The 12,052-nt window shown below is 47.4% G+C and overlaps 1 pseudogene; it reads left to right on the forward strand.

Moving 5' to 3' along the window:
* Positions 1–578: 578 nt before the first annotated feature.
* Positions 579–12,052, forward strand: part of LOC123441572 — a 57,052-nt pseudogene continuing 45,578 nt past the window's right edge.

Consider the following 12,052-nt stretch of genomic DNA (forward strand, 5'->3'; position numbering starts at 1 on the left):
CACCTTATTCGCTTTGGATATTGTCAATGAGGGGACCGACCGAATGCACTCTAGCGAGTACGGCGGTAGGCCCGACTGACCCTCGCTGACTGGAATGTCGTGGCAATAGAACTATGAGTCCTGCCAGCACTTCACCGAGTCCGGGAAAGACATCTGCGGGAAGCTACCCTTTCCCCTCGGCTGAATTTCTAGACCCCCCACACACCTGCACTATATTGCCCCCCAACCGAGTGGACTTGTTCATAGTGATCACTCCACATGTAAAGAGATGCTTAAACAATCCCCAATGGGGATGGGAGTCGAGGAAGTTTTCACAAAGGGAGACGAAAGAGACTAGGTAGGAAATGACATTGGGAGGAAGATGATGGATTTGAGCACCATAGAAATCTAAGAATGGGTGAAAAAATGGGTGCACCGACAAAGAAAAACCTCGCTCGATGATTCACTTTTCCCCGCGCTGCGCTGGCTTGACCTCGCCCGCTTCAAGCACCCTCCATCTACCAACAGCGAGGAGCCCCTAGCTCTCCATCTCCCGCAATCAGTCGGCGGTGGTCCGCGGCCACAGCCAGTTGCCGTGGATGAACCCCGTTGGCGCTCTAGTGCTCGAAGACTACCCGCATGACCCGCGCGACCCCTTCTTCTTCGCTTTCTTGGCCTTCGTGATCACGCTCTTCATCATCTCCAGCAAATCAGGCGGCAAGTTAGAGGCGGAGAAGAGCGGGGAGAAGTCCGGTGGGGCGTCAGAGAAATTGACGATTGGGAAAATGAGATATGTTTCCCTCTCGCTACGCGTGCGAGCATTTTATACTTAGGATCGACTCATCTTTAGCTATCAATTAGCAAGGATGCCGAGATCCGTGAGATCTCCTATGCAGCATTTCTGGGATACATGGCGGTAATCGTGACGCTAGGATCGAGGCGCCTCACCCACTTGCCCATTACTACGACGCAACCGTCCCCGCGTGTGCGCGTGCGTCACCCAGTATTTCAAACTGGCAAAAATCTTGCCATGACTTGACCTGAACGGGCGCGCCTTCTGGTTCACCCACAGGTTCCAAATGAACTTGCATACGAGCCGTGGGAATGTCCGAGTGAGAGAGAATCCATCGACGTTGGACCGCGCGAGGCATTCGATCTGGTTAGATCAATCGGAATCATAAATCCCGAATCTGTCGTGGTTGTTGAGATCGAGTGGGAAACTCATCAGATTGGTTTCCCGAAGGCTCCGAGACGTCGACGACACTCCTGGACGTCATTCACTCGACCTCTCAAACCTCAACGGATTCGGGAGCTACTAATGAGGTTTCCTACAAGGGGTGGGGCCATAGACCTGACATCTTGGGCCCACGTGGGGGCCCTCATTATCATTGAAGTCCTTGGACTAGAGATGCATTCAGATGCATCTGAACGAATCACTTAGATTCACCAAGTCACTCGGACTACATTCCACCAGTCGGATCAACATCTGCAGTCGGTATAGATGAAGCTGAGACGACATGGAAGCCATGACGTACGAGGGACTTAAATTCACACGTAAAGTACTGTAAATAATGGTGTCACCCGTAATGCTCCTTGTTAAAGCACTTGTTTCATGTAACATTTGCGGTTACTAGAATTAGTGGCCCTTGTAATGATGCTCACTCGCTGGTGGCGCACTCTATATAAGCCATCCCCGGGCGCGAGAGAAATGGTTCCACACTCTCAGTAATCAGATACCCCCATATGAATACACTTAGCCTCCGTGGCTCGAGACGTAAGGTATTTACCACTCCCCGGTGGAGCCCGAACTCGTACGTCCGAGTGCTTCATCCGCTCCATAGCTATGCTCCGCCCCCTTTTATTTGTATCCCCCATAATACTTTCAGGTTTATCCCCTCGATAGTTGGTGCCCATCATGGGGCTATGCAAATTCCGGTGCAAGCGGAGATTCATCTTTCCAGTCATCATGATGACACTCGACGATGAGATCATCTTTGGTTCCCTGAGCTTCACCACCGACGACTTGTCGTGGCTGTAGGAAGCATTGTTCGACATTGATGTGTTGCCCACCCGCAGTGCGACTCATTTCAGTGTGCTTGGTGCACGGAGTTTTCATTCGTCACCCTTCGATGCCGTATGCATGGTTTGGCACCTCCACGCCCCACTGCAGTCCGTTGTAAGCGTTCCAGGCGCTCATGATTGCAGTGTTGGATTAAGCACGCCGTGGCATTTTAAGCCACGGCTGGACTTGTGTCCATGCTCAGTTCCGATGAGCCCACCTCAACCTTTTCCCTTCTTTGTGCAAGGATTCTACGTATGAGTCCGAATGCGAGAGCAGCGGAAATGCTAGAGAGATTTTGATGCCGAAATGACTAAGGGAGCACACCCTAGCGCCCGTGACAATGTCAACGCCGATGCCTACACCCCCAACCCCTTAGTCGGGAGCAGTCGGAAGAGATCAGTCGTAGGAACAATCATGTTCTGCTCACGCCCATCGTCGGGAATACCCCGGAGGAGATAGCCTTGGAGTCCATGCATTAAGCCACTTTGGTTGTGCGTGAGAGGCTCGAGCGACTTCAGAGGTCACTCGACAAACACGCAGCAAGGGAGCAACCTAGATCCAGTCGTAGTCGTCGTCCATTTTTTCGGACGATTGGTCGAATGACATCCGAGTGATCCGCACACCGATGTTGAACTTGGCCTCAACCACTCGGATCGCTGAATCAATTCAGTCGTTTGACTTGGTGGCTAGGGAAGGCATTTGGCAGATCCAGAGACTACAGAAGACCGCCTTACAACAAAATTATGCGGTGTCACAATCGCACCAACTCATTCACAGCAAGTCTGTCCGGGCGAATAATGTGCAGTCATCCCATAGTCCACTTCCACAAAGAAGAAACCAGCGATCTCCTCCTCTTCCGAGAGGCCACCACGGAGGGCACTAGCATGACGACTGCGACGCTGCACGCCCCCTCTAAGGGGGGGTTCCTATGGCCAATGACCTTACAACGCTGGCCGACCCCGTGTGGATGAGCACAAGAGGAGTCCTGTTTGGCGATGGGGTTATGAGGAAGACTCCCTAGAACCTTCGTAGCTCGATGCCACAGACATCATAACCTAGAATGTGGTCGACAGAAACAGGCATAATAGACACCGACTGAGCGGCTGGGATACCTCTGGTCTCGAGTTCTTTAGTGGGTATATCCGAGAAGCTGAGATTTTCTGAACTACAGGTTGGCCACAAGGATCGGGAAGTTTATCGGCGAATCAAAGCCAAATACCTGGCTTGAAGATTACCGAGTGGCCGACTAGATCCATGGCGGTGATGACTCGGTTGCGATGAAGCATCTTCCTCTCATGTTGGAGGGATCTGCGCGGGCTTGGTTGAATTAGTTGCCTGCTAGTTGGATATGTTGTTGGGAAGACTTGGCCTGAGTGTTCGTCAAGACATTCGAGGGCATATACAAACGCGGGGGTGGTTTGACGGAGTTGCAGCACCGCATCCAAAAACAACAGTGAGATGCTCCATGAGTACATTCAGCGCTGTAGCACGTTGCACAACACCGTGGAGAATGTGTCTGAGCATCAAGCCATCTGAGCCATCAAGGTGGGCACTATGTATCGAGAGCTCATCCTGAAGTTCGGCCAAGCTGGAGACCTCCCTTCAGTTGGGCCATGGATATCGCTAACAAGTATGCTAATGACGAGGAAAAAAACCTCCTGCGTAGCGGCCAAGCTCTAGACGGTGACGCCCCTCACCCGAGAGGCAACACTGGGAAAAAGCAAAAGCGGAAAGCCGAGGCCTCAAGCATGGTGGAAGTTGCTGCCATCCCAGGCAAGGCCAAGGCAAGCCCAAACAAACTAAGAAGGAAGAATCAGCGGCCAAGATGAAGGGTGAACCCAAGAGCGACTTATTAGATTAGCTGTGCCAGGTCCACACCAAGAGAGATAAGGATGGAAACCCCATCTACCCAAAGCACATCAGTCGAGATTTTTCCTGGCACAAGCAGGAGATGCGAGGAGAGCCCTCATGAGAAAGGACGAAGACATGGAATGAGAAGAGGCCTCCAAGTACCCTAACATTGAAGAAGTCCTCATGATCTTCGTCGACGTCGAAAGCCAGATCTGATTGCAGGTTGTTAATCGGGATGTCAACATGGTAGCTCCAGTTGTCACCAAGTACCTCAACTGGGCGAAGATGCCCGTTACGTTTGACCAGTCGGATCATCCAACCCACATACCCACCTACGGGAGGCCGGCGCTAGTTGTCGACCCTGCTATCAACGGAGTCCCACTACGCACGGTCTTGACAACGGAGGCAGCAGGCTCAACATATTCTACAGTGACACGCTCAAGGCGATGGACATCCCAATGTCCTGATTGAGCAAGAGCAACATGCATTTCCACGGGGTCATCCCACGGAACAAGGCGGAATCACTCGGCCAAATCACTTTTGATGTCATTTTCGGAGGCGAGAAGATTTTTCGGAAGGAGTGACTGGCCTTGAACGTGGTAGATTTTCATAGTGCCTATCATTCTATCCTTGGTAGGCCTGGCTATGCACGTTTCATTATCCGTCTATGTTACGTGTATGTTAAACTTACGATGCCAGGGCCAAAGGGTGTGATCATAGTGTCCGACGAGTGCCTCCAACAGGCCTCCAAAATCACAAATGAGCATGTGCTCATTGTGAAACTCGACGGGTATGAGAAGACGGTGGACACTGCATATTTTCTCAAGTGGAAGCCACCGGCTACTGAATCAGATTTTTAGTCGGCGAATGAGACCAAACAGGTCCACGTTCACTCGAACGATCCGAGTGCCGCCGCGACGAACATCTCGACATCACTCAGTGAGAAATAGGAAGTCAAGCTCATCCAGTTCCTCCATGAGAACTCAGTCATCTTTGCATGGAAGCCATCTGACATGTCAGGGATTCCTAGTGTTCTGGCTATGCACCGACTCCGAGCCGACCCTAAGGTCAAGCCAGTCAAGGAGCACTTGCATCGATCCTTTGAAGAAAAGCAAAAGGCAGTCGACGAGGAGATTGCTCGACTCCTAGCTACCGAGTTCATTCATGAGGTATACCGCCCCGAGTGGCTCGCGAATGTCGTCATGGTGCACAAGAAGAAGAACTCACTCCGCATGTGTATTGACTTCAAGCACCTCAATCGGGTCTGTCCGAAAGACCACTTTCCCTTACCTCGTATAAACGAGATAGTAGATTCTACTGCTGGATGTGAACGCATGTCGTTCCTGGATGTGTACTCTGGGTACCACAATATCCAAATGTATGGGCCTCACGAAATGAAAACAACCTTCATCACCCTATTTGGTTGTTTCTCATACATCACTATGCCATTCGGTCTAGAAAATGTTGGGGCTACTTTCAAGCGCATGATTTAGAAATGCTTACAAAAGCATATCAGCCGTAAATTCGGGTGTTTCAGGACCTCCTTTAGGATTTTTGGGATATTAGAGAATTTATAGGCCAAAGAGGGACGTCGGGAGATCCACCAGGGGTCCACCACATATCAGGGCGCCCCCCTCGGGTGTGCCCTGGTGTGTGCTGGTACCCTCGTGCAGCCTCCTACCTCCTTCCGAAGGTTCGAAGTCTTTATTTGGTACAGAAAAAATCACCAGAAAGATTCATGGCAATTGGACTTCGTTTGGTACAGTAAACTTGAAAAGTGAAAAACATGCTAAAAACACCAACTGGCACTAGGCACTGGGTCAATATGTTAGTGCTAAAAAATATTATAAATTGGTAAATAAATGCCCCAAAAGTATCCTATAATGATAACATATCAGCATGGAACAATCAAAAATATAGATACGTTGGAGACATATCAACGGACAAGCCATGAAAATATCATGATAGCTATCTTATGAGCATGCAAAGAAATATGACAATGAACGCTCAAGTCATGTATATGATGAAGATGGAAGTTGGATGGCAATATATCTTGGAATGGGTATGGAAATACCATGATAGGTAGGCATGGTAGCTTTTTTGAGGAAGATATAAGGTGGCTTTTGTTCAACAAAGCGTATATGTCGATAGATGTGGATGCACCGGCGGAGTTTACACCAATCCTCGAGGTGAGAAAGGGAAATGCACGGTATCGAAGAGGCTAGCAAATATGAGGTGGTGAGAGTGCGTACATCCATTGATTCACATTTATCACAAAGAACTCACATACTTATTGCAAGGTTTTATTGGCTCTCCTGAAGCAAAGAACTACTCAGATGCTTCTAGGGAGGAGGTTGGTAGGAGTTAGTCCTCACGTGCCCCCGATTATAACAACACAAAGGATTTCCACCAAGGATAAATTATGCTCCAATATGCATCGCATAACTAGAGACTATACATGCTCCGGGAACCACAAACCGTAACATCAATATTCTTACTAATCGACAATCATCCACTAGTGCACCCACATATTACTATCTTAATGTCGCAAAACTATTGCAGTGAATCAAACATATCATATTCAGTGATCTAAAAGTTTTATCTAAGATTTTATGACAAACCATATAAATGACCAATTCTTGTTGACTCTCCAAATAGGTATAAGTGAAGGATGACAGTTTAATTCTTTCTACAAAATACCATGCTCTAATAAATATAAGTTAAGAAAATTACAAATATACAAATAATGGTTTTCTATATGTAGAGAAACACGCATACAACTTCGAATGATATAAGTGAAGCACATGAAGCATTCTATAAATCCATACTTAAAAGATACAAGTGAAGTGCAAAGTGTTGGGGAACGTTGCATGGGCAACAAAAAATTTCCTACGCACACACAAGAGCTATCCATGGAAATGCATATCTACGGCAGGGGGAGTGTATCTACATACCCTTCTAGATCGCTAAGCGGAAGCGTATATAACGCGGTTAATGTAGTCGTACTCTTCACGATCCAATTGTGGTCCAAACCGATCCAACACCGAATGGGTGGCACCTCCGCATTCGGCACACGTGCGGCACAATGACGTATCGTCCTTCTTGACCAACAAGAAAAAGATGAGAAGTAGATGGATCACAACCAGCATGCCAGTTTGGTCGTGGTGCAGATTCCAGCAAGGCTTCACCAAGCACTACTAGAAAAGAGATTAGCGGAGGAACGGGGTAATGGGAGGGAGAGGGCTGCCTTCGGGGCATGGGATTGTTGTCTCCAGACCTTCCCCTCTCATCTACTATATATGGAAGGCAAGGGGTAGGGTTAGGTCGCATCCATTGGCCCCTTCTTCACGGAGGGCTGACGGCTAGGGTGGAGTCCTCCCTCCACAAGGAAGGGAGGAGTCCCCCTCCTCCAAGGTAGCTCTGGGTGCCGTGTCCGTTTGGGTCTCTTGCTCCCAAGCCCAATTCTCCTCAAGGGGCTCGTGCCCCTGGCCTAGGGTGGCTAGGGAGCCACCCATAGAGCCCATGTGGGCCCACAGGGCAGGTGGACCGCCCGATGGACCCCCGGAACCCTTTCCGCACCCCGGTACACTACCGGTAATGCACAACAATTGTTCGGTAGGCAAAATAGGATTCCCCATATATAAATTTTTACCTGTGGAACATCCCGGAACTCCTCGTGGCATCTGGGATCTCATCTGGGACTCCAAATAACATCAATAGAGCGTTAATCGTGCGGACCCTACGGGTTCGAGAATCATGTGGATATGACCAAGACACATCTACAGTCGATAACCAATAGCAGGACCTGGATGCCCATATTGGTTCCCACATATTCCGCGAAGATCATTATCAATCGAACCATGATATCAAGGATTCAGTCAATCTCGTATGCAGTTCCCTTTGTCCAGCGGTATGATACTTGCCGAAGATCCGATCGTTGGTATCTCCATACCTAGTTCAATATCGTTACCGACAAGTATCTTTACTCGTTCCATAATACAAGATCCCGTGAATAACTCCTTAGTCACATTGGTTGCAAGCTTCTTGTGATGTTGTATTACTGAGTGGGCCCATAGATACATCTCCGTCATACGGAGTGACAAATCCGAGTATCGATCCATGCCAACCCAACAAACAACCTTGGAGATACCTGCAGAGCATCTTTATGATCACCCACTTACATTGTGACGTTTGATACACAAAAGGAATTCCTCCGGTGTCAGGGAGTTGCATGATCTCATGGTCATAGGAACATATACTTGACATGAAGAAAGAAGTAGCAGTAAACTAATACGATCAAATGCTATGCTTAAGGTTGGGTCTTATCCATCACACCATTCTCCTAATAATGTGACCCTATTATAAAATGACAACTCATGTCTATGGTTATGAAACCTTATACATCTTTGATCAACCAGCTAGTCCAGTAGAGGCTTTAAGAGCATAATTTTCCCTAAGTAGTTTTGGTGGTTGATGACAATAACCATGCAGACTAAGCATGTGCATTGAGCTTTCACAGATTGTTAGGTGGTACGAGACAGTTGTTTCACCCCTCATGTGTTAAAAGAGAAGACGACATTTTCCTATTGATTTAGTGTTGGTGGACTTGAGTCATAGGAAAATTCATACTATCAAGAGGGGATTGACATTTCTAAAGGTTGGAAGAATGAATCACGTACACATTCACATATTCCCTTCTTTCCCAGCACAATGGAACTGCTCCCTACCCTAAGGACCCTAAGTACTAGCGCAAGCGGTAGTACCGCTCTAATGGGCAGTAGTACCGCTTCAGTGGCAGTGTCGCCCTGTAGTACCGGGCTAAGTACCACTTATGTTTAGCTCTATCTTGTCATCGCACCCTTCTATCTATTGTGAGAGGATGTACCGCTGGGAGCAGAGCGGTAGTACCGCCCTCCCCTTCCAGGCCTACTTGCTCTTATAATTTGCTCTCTGATGTCTTTGGCACTTGAGTGGATTTTGAGCGGTAGTTAAAAGCAAAAGTACCGCTCTGAATGTCACTACCGTACTTCCCTCCTCTTATCCACTAAGTTTGGGGGTCTGTCAGTTCTAAGCGGAAGTACCGCTTGTAGGAGTGGTAGTACCGCTCAGGTAGAACTACCGCCTCCCTAACTTTTGTCAACTGACTGCACCGCCCTGTGCTTCCTTGCAAGCGGAAGTACCACTCCCCCGAGCGTTGCTACCGCTTATGCACGACTTGTGGGCATAAAGTGCTTAGATTTTTAACCACAATATAAGTGGGTATTCTTCCTTAGGGAGGTCTCACCTCTTTTTCCCCAAAGATCCTTTGTTGCTCCAAAATCTCATTCTTGCCTGATCTCTTTCCCTAGCCATCGATTCTTGTTGATGCTCTAGGGTTTGCTAGAGAAGGCCTCGATCCACACTTCCACCAAGAGAAATTTCATTTCCCCCCACTAATATATTTGCACACGAACACGTCACCATGTACCCTCGACGCCGGGAGTGATGCACCGCAGCTCATGTCGAAGGAGACCCGTCCGGAAGCGCGGTACACAACCGTCCGGCGGGCGCTTTTGTAGACCCGAAACCCCACAGGAATGGGAGGGACCCCGTCAGGGCGTGCGAGGGCTATGGGTTGCCCTAGGTTGGCCTGACGACTCCTAGGGCCTAGTGGATCACTGCCCTCCGATGCGAAGAACGAACAAAGAACGAGGAACAAGAAGAACCAGTGAGAAGATAAAAGTAAAGGTGAAAAGTGGTAGATTGATTTGTTCGATTGTATGGTGTACCGATTGGCCATCACCTCCAATATATATATATGAGGCGTCTGGACTTCCCGTACAAGAAAAGGACTAAAAATCCCGTCCAAAACGTCAAAACCCCTAACCTAACTCGGATAGGAAACTTTAGCAATTTTCCGGACAAACTCGGAGCAACCAAGTGATTTTTCTCGGTCCCACCGAGTTAACGTGGCCAACTTTCTGTAATATTCTGCATCTCACTTGGAATTTCGGAGTGATCTTTCTTGTAATTACTGAATCAACTCAGTGTCACCGAGTCAAAAAACATGGTGGTTCCAAAATGACTCCGCAACTTCTGTTGTTGATCTTGTCTGGGCTCCACAGGTTACATACGACCTCTGATGGAGACGATCTTTCTATCAAAATCATCCGTTTTGAGGAGACGCACAACTTTCAAGTTGAAATATTTTACATCAAAGGCCATATTAATAGATTCTCATGTCGTTATTTAATCTGGTGTCAATATGAGCATCTCTGATCTTGTCATAAGTTTTGCATCGGAGCTCCGTTTTAGAACATTCTCATATCCATCTTGATCTTCTCGAAGAAAGCCATCCAATGGTGACTTCCAATCATAAATTTGAATTAATCTTGACATAGATTTAAGCAACTTTTACGATTGTGCCACTTTTGAGCGTCAACATAATCCCTTGCGAATCTTGTTACTCTTGGGTGTTTGAGCACCCTAGACGGAAGAGGTCACCTCGAAGCCATATTCCATTATTGTGAAGCTTCGTGGTGGTGTTGGGAGCCTCCAATTAAGTTGTGGAGATTCCTAAACCTTGTTTGTAAAGGTCTGGTTGCTTCCTTCAAGTGCACCACTAGTGGAATCACAACATCTTGCATTGTGTGAGGGCATGAGGAGAATACGGTGGCCTTAGTGGCATCTTGGGGAGCATTGTGCCTCCACACTGCTGCAATGAAGACGTACTTCCCCTCAAAGGGAACAAACTTCGGTAACACATCCTCGTCTCCATCGACTCCATTTGTGGTTACTTCTCACCTTTACTAGTGCAAGAATTATTTATATTGTATCATTTACTTGCTTGTGTTGTTATTGTTGTTAGCATCATATATGTTGCTCACCTATTTACATATCTAGACAAACTATTTGTTGCTAAGCCTAATTTGTTAATGAAAATTTAAAAACGGGTAGTTGCCTATTCACCCCCCTCTATTCAACCACATCAATCTTTTGAGAGGCTCACTAGGGAGACACTATTATCTATATTTCCACACATGTATGTGAGTTTCCGATCGATACAATTCTAGCATGAATAATAGGCATTATAATGAACATGGAAATCTGATAATAACTAATTTATTATTGCCTCTAGGGCATATTTCCAACACCTCCCACATGCACTAGAGTCAATAATCTAGTTCACATCGCCATGTGATCCACACCCAATGAGTTATGGGGTTTGATCATGTTTTGCTTGTGAGAGAGGTTTTAGTCAACGGGGATGCAACATTAAGATTCGTGTGTACTTTGCAAATCTGTATGTCACATTGTAGATGGTGCTACCACACATATAGCTGGCCATGGGAAACCCGGCCTGGTCGGCCCGACCCTGCCTGACCTTACCCACGGCCCGGGCTCCGTACTAGATTTTGAGCTCGATGGTCGGTCCGGGTCGGGACCGGGTCCGTCATATTCACGTTTTACCGAAGAGGCCCGACCCAAGGCACGAGGCCTGGTGGGCTTTATCAGCGATGGCTCGGTCTTGGGCCTAAAAACCCCTAACCTAACTCAGACACGAAACTTTAGCAATTTTCCGTACCAACTCGGAGCCACCAAGTGATTTTTCTCGGTCCCATCGAGTTAACGTGGCCAACTTTCTCTAATCTTATTCATCTCACTCCGAATTTCTGAGTGATCTTTCTCCTAAACGAAATGACTCTGCGTCTTCTGTTGTTGATCTTGTGTGGGCTCCACAGGTTGCATACTACCTACGATTGAGACGATCTTTATATAAAAATCGGCCGTTTCAACAAGACGCACAACTTTCATGTTGAAATATTTTCCATCAGAGGCCATACTAGTCGAGTTCCATGTCGTTCTTTAATCTGATGTCAATATGAGCATCTGTGATCTTGTCATAAGTTTTGCATCGGAGCTCCATTTTAGAACATCGTCATATCCATCTTGATCTTCTCGAAGAAAGCCATCCCATGGTGACTTCCAATCATAAGTTTGAATTAATCTTGACGTAGATTTAAGCAATTTTTATGATTGTGCCACTTTTGAGCGTCAACACATGCCCCCTGTTTTTCGGTGAAGCTTGTGTGCCGAAAAACAACTTGTTTGTAGTTTTCTCTAAGGTCGGTGTCGACACCCCATCGGCCATTTATTCTTCTCACGGCGATAATCATATAC

This window comes from Hordeum vulgare, chromosome 3H (assembly GCF_904849725.1).
Source record: "Hordeum vulgare subsp. vulgare chromosome 3H, MorexV3_pseudomolecules_assembly, whole genome shotgun sequence".
In the NCBI taxonomy this organism is placed as follows: Eukaryota; Viridiplantae; Streptophyta; class Magnoliopsida; order Poales; family Poaceae; genus Hordeum; species Hordeum vulgare.